Genomic DNA, 7,402 nt, shown 5'->3' on the forward strand with positions numbered 1-7,402 from the left:
CTACCGTGTTTCTACTGATACAAAGCTTAATGCTAAATCGGTGAAGTATCCCTTTAAGTGTTTGCTACACTACATAATAAAGCCGAGGCAAATAAAAGCTGAGGGACAAAGACTACACCAGCAGACACTCTAGATAAGTAGCCACACAGCCTTGAGTACTGGCTGTTTTGGTAACACTTTATTTGACAGTACCGACATAATTGTGACATGACACTGTCATAACTATGACATGACACTGTCATGAACATGTCATAAACCTTATGAACAAGTCATAAACGTTTATGACTTCTGTCATTAAGTGTAATTCGGTTTTTGTCATGACAAGTTGACATTGTTTGGGTTGTCTTGATTATAACAACTTGACATTAATCAAAGTGACATTACCAGAAGTTGTCTTGGTCATGACAAGTTGACATTTAATTTGTTTGGAATGTCTTTGTAATGACAACTTGACATTAACCAGGATGACATTACCAGAAGATGTCTTTGTCAAAAATCCACCTTTTTGTATTCATGACATGTTGACATAATGATTATTATAATTAGATGTGCAAGGATAGAGTCCAATTCTAGCACTTGGTCAGATAGATGTGTGACAGGGTATTTCACAAAACTGTCTGTCATGACACCATTATGACAGTGTAATGGATAGATTCTTAGACCTCAAGTAAAGTGGTATCATTTTTATTTGTCATTAAGATATCATGGATAAGACTTGCTGTCATGACAACATTATGACAGTGTAACTAATAGATATTTTTACCTCAAGTAAAGTGGTATCATTTTTATTTGTCATTAAGATATCATGAAGGATAAGACTTGCTGTCATGACACCATTATGACAGTGTAACAAATACATTCTTTGACCTCAAGTAAAGTGGTACCGTGTTGATTTGTCATTCCTGCTTCATCATGATTGAATGTCAAGCATTTCATACTGTGCTTGTATTGCTTAAAGGAATATTTCACCGTTGAAGATGAATATATCTTTAAACTGGGTCACTTATGTAGTAGAAATGTGAATTTGTTTTAGAAATTGGTGGCTTCTAGGCCGAGAAAAGCCAGAAAATTTTGGCTCATGTAGATGAAAGACACCAAATCCCAGAATGCACTTGCTTCACTACTTTAGAGTCCACTCCGAAGCCACGCCTACTGTTTACAGACAGACAGACAGTGAGACAGTCAACTCAACTGTGTGTTATTGTCATTTCAACCATATAGACAAAACGTTTCACCATGGCTCAAGTGGTGTTACACATTTAAAATATATAAAAACAACATTATATAAAAACGACATACGAAACAGGCTACATTTAGTGCACACACATTATAGGCTCCGTAAAGTTCAGCTAACGCATACTATCATTAGCGCTTGGTGGGCTGTAAAAACCGAGTATAAACACAGCCGTAAAATTGCGTGGAATGTAGAATGGTCGGCATTTAACAGTCACAAGCAGTTAGTTGGATACAAGCACCCCACTTCTGCACCAGTCCTTGTTAACACAGCCCACCTCCACTAGTCTTACCCGGCGACAGAGCAGCAGGCCTTGTAGCTGGATAGTCCGGTACACTGTTGTTCAGCCATGTTTCCACAACAACAAAAACACAGCAGTCTCTGAACTCGCATTGGGAGTTTCGTTGAAGTTGGATGTAGTCCAGTTTGTTGTCTAATGAGCGGACACTTGCAAGCAGGATTGATGGAACAGGTGGCCGGCTAGCATTAGCTTTCCACCTAGCTAGCCAGCCCCCGTTCTGCGTTTCACCGCTGAGGATGTCCCCTTACCGGCTAGCAGCATCGACCAACACCGCTGGCTGAGGTGCTGGTCTCCTTAGCAGGCGAAGCTCGCAAAGTGTGTCGAGTATTCCGTCTGTAATAAAGTTTCCTGCATATTCTCCGATCTGTACCAATGTATCCCGGTGGTACACATGTGCGGTAGTTTGAATGCACATAATTGTTGTAAAAGTTTGCTGCTGAAAAGACTAGCCTGTTTAGCGAAGCTTCAAGATGGCTGACACTCGTCGGAACAGTCCAACCCCCTATGGGCGGGTTGAAAACATGCGGAAGTAGCTCCTACTACTGGCTGTAGTCCATTGCCTCTGGGCAAAAAATCTTCCGATGACGCAAAAATCTTATTTTTTCCTCATCGGAAGATTTTTTCCAGACCCACAATACAGAGATCTCTCGTCTCAGGGGGACATGAGGGAGGGAAGCACGGTCATTCGAAAATACTACCGTGTTTCTACTGATACAAAGCTTAATGCTAAATCGGTGAAGTATCCCTTTAAGTGTTTGCTACACTACATAATAAAGCCGAGGCAAATAAAAGCTGAGGGACAAAGACTACACCAGCAGACACTCTAGATAAGTAGCCACACAGCCTTGAGTACTGGCTGTTTTGGTAACACTTTATTTGACAGTACCGACATAATTGTGACATGACACTGTCATAACTATGACATGACACTGTCATGAACATGTCATAAACCTTATGAACAAGTCATAAACGTTTATGACTTCTGTCATTAAGTGTCATTCGGTTTTTGTCATGACAAGTTGACATTGTTTGGGTTGTCTTGATTATAACAACTTGACATTAATCAAAGTGACATTACCAGAAGTTGTCTTGGTCATGACAAGTTGACATTTAATTTGTTTGGAATGTCTTTGTAATGACAACTTGACATTAACCAGGATGACATTACCAGAAGATGTCTTTGTCAAAAATCCACCTTTTTGTATTCATGACATGTTGACATAATGATTATTATAATTAGATGTGCAAGGATAGAGTCCAATTCTAGCACTTGGTCAGATAGATGTGTGACAGGGTATTTCACAAAACTGTCTGTCATGACACCATTATGACAGTGTAATGGATAGATTCTTAGACCTCAAGTAAAGTGGTATCATTTTTATTTGTCATTAAGATATCATGGATAAGACTTGCTGTCATGACAACATTATGACAGTGTAACTAATAAATATTTTTACCTCAAGTAAAGTGGTATCATTTTTATTTGTCATTAAGATATCATGAAGGATAAGACTTGCTGTCATGACACCATTATGACAGTGTAACAAATACATTCTTTGACCTCAAGTAAAGTGGTACCGTGTTGATTTGTCATTCCTGCTTCATCATGATTGAATGTCAAGCATTTCATACTGTGCTTGTATTGCTTAAAGGAATATTTCACCGTTGAAGATGAATATATCTTTAAACTGGGTCACTTATGTAGTAGAAATGTGAATTTGTTTTAGAAATTGGTGGCTTCTAGGCCGAGAAAAGCCAGAAAATTTTGGCTCATGTAGATGAAAGACACCAAATCCCAGAATGCACTTGCTTCACTACTTTAGAGTCCACTCCGAAGCCACGCCTACTGTTTACAGACAGACAGACAGTGAGACAGTCAACTCAACTGTGTTTATTGTCATTTCAACCATATAGACAAAACGTTTCACCATGGCTCAAGTGGTGTTACACATTTAAAATATATAAAAACAACATTATATAAAAACGACATACGAAACAGGCTACATTTAGTGCACACACATTATAGGCTCCGTAAAGTTCAGCTAACGCATACTATCATTAGCGCTTGGTGGGCTGTAAAAACCGAGTATAAACACAGCCGTAAAATTGCGTGGAATGTAGAATGGTCGGCATTTAACAGTCACAAGCAGTTAGTTGGATACAAGCACCCCACTTCTGCACCAGTCCTTGTTAACACAGCCCACCTCCACTAGTCTTACCCGGCGACAGAGCAGCAGGCCTTGTAGCTGGATAGTCCGGTACACTGTTGTTCAGCCATGTTTCCACAACAACAAAAACACAGCAGTCTCTGAACTCGCATTGGGAGTTTCGTTGAAGTTGGATGTAGTCCAGTTTGTTGTCTAATGAGCGGACACTTGCAAGCAGGATTGATGGAACAGGTGGCCGGCTAGCATTAGCTTTCCACCTAGCTAGCCAGCCCCCGTTCTGCGTTTCACCGCTGAGGATGTCCCCTTACCGGCTAGCAGCATCGACCAACACCGCTGGCTGAGGTGCTGGTCTCCTTAGCAGGCGAAGCTCGCAAAGTGTGTCGAGTATTCCGTCTGTAATAAAGTTTCCTGCATATTCTCCGATCTGTACCAATGTATCCCGGTGGTACACATGTGCGGTAGTTTGAATGCACATAATTGTTGTAAAAGTTTGCTGCTGAAAAGACTAGCCTGTTTAGCGAAGCTTCAAGATGGCTGACACTCGTCGGAACAGTCCAACCCCCTATGGGCGGGTTGAAAACATGCGGAAGTAGCTCCTACTACTGGCTGTAGTCCATTGCCTCTGGGCAAAAAATCTTCCGATGACGCAAAAATCTTATTTTTTCCTCATCGGAAGATTTTTTCCAGACCCACAATACAGAGATCTCTCGTCTCAGGGGGACATGAGGGAGGGAAGCACGGTCATTCGAAAATACTACCGTGTTTCTACTGATACAAAGCTTAATGCTAAATCGGTGAAGTATCCCTTTAAGTGTTTGCTACACTACATAATAAAGCCGAGGCAAATAAAAGCTGAGGGACAAAGACTACACCAGCAGACACTCTAGATTAGTAGCCACACAGCCTTGAGTACTGGCTGTTTTGGTAACACTTTATTTGACAGTACCGACATAATTGTGACATGACACTGTTATAACTATGACATGACACTGTCATGAACATGTCATAAACCTTATGAACAAGTCATAAACGTTTATGACTTCTGTCATTAAGTGTAATTCGGTTTTTGTCATGACAAGTTGACATTGTTTGGGTTGTCTTGATTATAACAACTTGACATTAATCAAAGTGACATTACCAGAAGTTGTCTTGGTCATGACAAGTTGACATTTAATTTGTTTGGAATGTCTTTGTAATGACAACTTGACATTAACCAGGATGACATTACCAGAAGATGTCTTTGTCAAAAATCCACCTTTTTGTATTCATGACATGTTGACATAATGATTATTATAATTAGATGTGCCGGTTAGAGACCAATTCTAGCACTTGGTCAGATAGACGTGTGACAGGGTATTTCACAAAACTGTCTGTCATGACACTATTATGACAGTGTAATGGATAGATTCTTAGACCTCAAGTAAAGTGGTACCATTTTTATTTGTCATTAAGATATCATGGATAAGACTTGCTGTCATGACAACATTATGACAGTATAACTAATAAATATTTTGACCTCAAGTAAAGTGGTATCATTTTTATTTGTCATTAAGATATCATGGATAAGACTTGCTGTCATGACAACATTATGACAGTGTAACTAATAAATATTTAGACCTCAAGTAAAGTGATACCATTTTTATTTGTCATTAAGATATCATGGATAAGACTTGCTGTCATGACACCAAGGTTAAGACATGTCTTAAGAAGTGCCATCGCACACCAAATTACCTTCCTAACACATCATGTGATGTAAAAATAATTGTTAAGGCTTGTTTTGTAACACAATGACCAAGCTCAACATTCACACTCAGGAATTACTTTTAGTCTTACTTTTAGATTTACGTCTCTTCATGTCCCTTTTGGCGCTTGCATCTGAACGTAGGAGGCTGCCGTTATTCAATCGGTAAGAGAAAAAGAACGACATTTTGAGAATTAAATCAATTTTACATACTCAATACTATCTAATACTGGCTATGCTTTGTTGTAAATAGAGCGAAATAGAGCTGTGCCTGAATCCACTCTCGTCACGGAGTTAAAGGCAGTGAATTCCGTTAAAATGGTGAGTCATTCCTTAGCACTAGGCCTTGAGTTCACTAGCATCCATGCTAATCGGTGCTAATAGTGCAAAGCTAATGGGTTAGCTAAGGTGCAGTGCATTCATATGCTAATAGGGTAATTAGCCACAAAAGCCTAGCGGAGTACTGTATATTGCCTGTGAAAAGGCTAATGATTCTATCTATTGGTTATGAAAAGTAATGTTGCTTTTCAACACTATTGCTAGCTGTGGGTATTTTGGTGAATGAATGTTAGTACAAATTGTGAGTTTAATTGTTTAACTGGAGTTTATGGTGAAGCAACTTAAAGAGGCTAATTTTTAGTGCATTCTTTCTACTGTTACCAGTGCAGGGAGGGATAAATAAGCATGCATGGCCTCTAGATTACAACACTGTAGCTTAAGTTATGGGAAAATAATACAATTTGAGAGATGTTTACATGCAATTTATACAATTATATTTAGGATAGTGTTAATGTCACTAAGGTTCCATCCAACTTTAATTAGAAATGTATTTTTGTATAAAGGTTGCCTATTAATATAAATGTACTTTTGATACCTGAAAGGGATTTATATACTTTTGATACCTAAGAGAAGAAATTTAAGAACGGTTGTACAACTGAATAGAGATTTAGATATTTCAATATGGGTTAACTGAAATATTACCTCATTCTATTTTCTATTCTAAGAAATTGATTTTATTACTGTATAGTAATTGAGAGAAATTATTTGGCCTTATCTATAGGTCAGGTTGTTGGTGGAGATTTGAGAAACGCTACGCAGGGGAGGTCCAGTCCACAGAGGGATATTGGATCACATCGACTCCTCAGATCCCAGAGATTTCCAGGGTTTAGAGATTCCCAGTTCAGTTGGCTGGGTGGCGAGCTACAGGATCGAGACTCTGAACTTAGACGGATTGCCCTGGATTCCTTCTTCATGGTGGTAGGACAAACAGAAACCAAACTTATATGGGCTCCAACGTTGAACATCTCTGAACTCTTGTCATCAAAGAACAGTTGCGCTCACAGAACTGAAAAGGGTTTCTTTTATGTGTACACTTTATTATTTGAGGTGTTATTTTTCATACGTGTGTTTTATCTGTATGTATGCCATATTTCTGTGTATATTAATACACTTCTCAAACTTTATCCTGGTTTCCTAGTCTCTTTATTGACATTCAATTCTCCGGCTCTCAACAATCTAGTTTTCTTCTGATTCTGGTCCAAATTCATACTGGTATCAACTACATAACACTACACACTACAAGCTATTTCATAAATGTACATTCTTACTACACAGTAATAAGGGTTACACTTAACCTTCATGATATCTTAATGACAAATCAAAATGGTACCACTTTACTTGAGGTCAAAGAATGTATTCGTTACACTGTCATAATAGTGTCATTACAGCCAGTCTTATCCTTAATGATATCTTAATGACATCAAAATGGTACCACTTGAGTTCAAAGAATTTATTCGTATATACCTATTATTCGTATGCACCTATTTTAATTTAACTGTTTCTGTACAACATATTTCAAGTGAAAGCCTGTTGATGTTCATTTATTAAACTGCTTTCTTGTTTAATTCCTGAGTGTGAGTGTTGAGCTTGGTCATCGTGTTACAAAACAAGCCTTATTA

General features: G+C 38.6%; 1 long non-coding RNA gene across 2 annotated transcripts; it reads right to left on the bottom strand.

Moving 5' to 3' along the window:
* Window positions 1-810: 810 nt before the first annotated feature.
* LOC116052246 lies at window positions 811-5,376 on the bottom strand. Of its 2 annotated transcripts, XR_004897269.1 has the most exons (3): window positions 5,119-5,376; window positions 2,892-3,096; window positions 811-867 (listed from the first exon to the last, which is right to left on the bottom strand). It is a non-coding gene; the product is annotated as an uncharacterized LOC116052246 (long non-coding RNA). The 2 variants fall into 2 exon arrangements; XR_004897268.1 differs by lacking the exon at window positions 811-867 and having other exon boundaries at window positions 2,890-3,096; window positions 5,119-5,374.
* Window positions 5,377-7,402: the final 2,026 nt, after the last annotated feature.

Source organism: Sander lucioperca, chromosome 4 (assembly GCF_008315115.2).
Source record: "Sander lucioperca isolate FBNREF2018 chromosome 4, SLUC_FBN_1.2, whole genome shotgun sequence".
NCBI classification, from domain to species: Eukaryota; Metazoa; Chordata; class Actinopteri; order Perciformes; family Percidae; genus Sander; species Sander lucioperca.